Here is a 2539-nt window from a genome sequence, read left to right as displayed (position 1 = left end):
GTCTCACCAGGGGTGATGGTCGGATTCACGTTTATCGTCGAAGGAATGAGCGTACACACCGAGGCCTGTACTCTGGAGCGGGATCGATTTGGAGGTGGAAGGTCCGTCATAGTCTGGGGCGGTGTGTCACAGCATCATCGGACTGAAGCTTGTTGTCATTGCAGGCAATCTCAACGCTGTGCAGTACAGGGAAGACATCCTCCTCCCTCATGTGGTACCCTTCCTGCAGGCTTATCCTGACATGACCCTCCAGCATGACAATGCCACCAGCCATACTGCTCGTTCTGTGCGGAATTTTCTGCAAGAACAGGAATGTCAGTGTTCTGCCATGGCCAGCGAAGAGCCCGAATCTCAATCCCATTGAGCACGTCTGGAACCTGTTTGGATCGGAGGGTGAGGGCTAGGCCATTCCCCCCAGAAATGTCAGAGAACTTTGCAGGTGCCTTGGTGGAAGAGTGGGGTAACATCTCACAGCATGATACGGTCGACACATGTCGTGAGGATGCAAGATCTCATGGGAAGGCTATTAGTATGGCACCTGCCAAGTACTGATAATGCAGGCGAGAGGAGAGGTGATGGAGTGGCCACGAACGCAGATACATACGAGACAGTTAATTTTTTATTTTGACCCGCTCGCTCTGTTCAGCGGCACAGCGATTAGAGTACATATTCTGTTAGTCAACAGATGTCTGTGGAACTTGTTCAGTTTATAGAATCGTCTTACGTTCGCTTTGCAATTTTCTCTGGTATGTTTAATATCTATACGAGATTTACATATTACCATGTTAATCTGTCGTTGTTGAGAAATAAAACCATTGCACAGTGACAGCAGGACATTTACTTTCTTTTGCTGCTCGTAATAATAACTGTGAACGGTATAGACTGTGAAGAGTGTGGTGAGTATTACCTTATTATCGATATTTGTGACGACTCAGATGTAGATATACCTACAACTGAGAGAACGTGATCCATGAGTGCATTAGAGGCTGAGAAATGAAGTATCATAGAGTATAATGACCGTAAGGCGAGCTGACGCCCCACAGAACGTAGTGCCCACAGTATGTCAGCAGCTCAGCTGCAAAGGTGATGTCCCCTTGTGAAGTTTCCTATAATATTACAGTTCAAATCGAAGTCTACATCTCTTATTTAAAGGACAATAGCAATAGCATTTACACCTATGGTCTAATATCGCTAACATCCTAAATCTACTAATTACATCAGATCAAGTATTGACACAATACAATTTGCAGAAGGCATTACATCCTTACAAAGTGACATGTTAGTACTCGGAATGTGGGATTAGGGAGTATACTAGCGCATCAGTCAAAACGCTCCAGTTCTTCCGTGATGGCAGTAGGCAACGGAGTAGACAAACAGACTAGCATAGAACAATGACACAACAACTCTAACGACAGATATCAACTAGCACACACCCATTAGCAAACAGATCACACAAACCGACGATCGAGGATTGAACAAACAGAATACCTAGTTTCAGATGTCTGATGTTCCTCTTAACAACTGTGATGACATGCGATGCCCCAATTGTGGTAGAATAATGGTTCCATTAGACCACTGCCTCTACGTAAGTTTCATTTTCTGGAAATTGATGAGTCGCAGTTGGGATCAAACAGGTTCCTAGTGGTCATAGAATAACACCCATGCGAAGTCATCCAACATGGTAGTGCCAAATGGGGATCGAAGAAGTATTGTTGGACCCAGCAGTTGCCCCAAGTTCCCAAGTTCTATAACATGACTGAGATTTGTCCAGGAGTATTCACAAATTTTGTGCCACCTAGGCAAGGCATTTACTTCCTGGAAAATCTGTAGATTCCTCCTGACAGTCGACTGGTCCAACTCTTCCTTCATCCCCATTTCTAGTGACGCAAAGATGGAACAGGAACCTCCCCAGTCAAGATAAGTAAACTAGCTGAAGAAACATAATAGAAATAGAAGTGATTAAGACCCAGTATGGTGGGTGAGTAGCTTCCTGTTTCTATTTATGACATAACCTTTGTCCAATCCCTCTTCACTTCATTCTAGGTTCCTCTCACATTGCTGGCCACCAGTTGTTAGGACTCGCACTACTTCCTGTTTCCCAACGCGTGTTTATTATCCCATGTCTCTAGGATGTTTCTGTTTCCTGTTTCCTTAGCCAATCAGACAGTGAGGCGTTGACTGCAAATAGAAACGTCCATTCACAAAATGAGAAATCACCTCCGCAGTCGTGTGTTCCATTCATAGGATGGTCCCAGGAAGGAACCTAGGATGGCTTCCAGATGACCCTGTAGTTAACGACAGATATTCAGCATGCATGAAGACTGGAGGGCTCTCTTGTCTCTGTCTCTTTGTCTCCTCTGTCGTTCTCTCAGTCTGACACGCTATTTTGGTCTCCTTGTAATTAATTCAATCCAATTCGTTCACGTTTTATAGGCAGGAAGTACATGTGTTGATTTTACCAAAGAAGAACAGTTTTAAACTATTATACAGTAGATGAAAGGACAACATTTTTCTCTCTATTGTTCTCTACCCCCCACCT

The sequence above is a fragment of the Salvelinus sp. IW2-2015 genome, linkage group LG22, assembly GCF_002910315.2.
Source record: "Salvelinus sp. IW2-2015 linkage group LG22, ASM291031v2, whole genome shotgun sequence".
In the NCBI taxonomy this organism is placed as follows: Eukaryota; Metazoa; Chordata; class Actinopteri; order Salmoniformes; family Salmonidae; genus Salvelinus; species Salvelinus sp. IW2-2015.
This window is presented reverse-complemented; position numbering follows the sequence as displayed.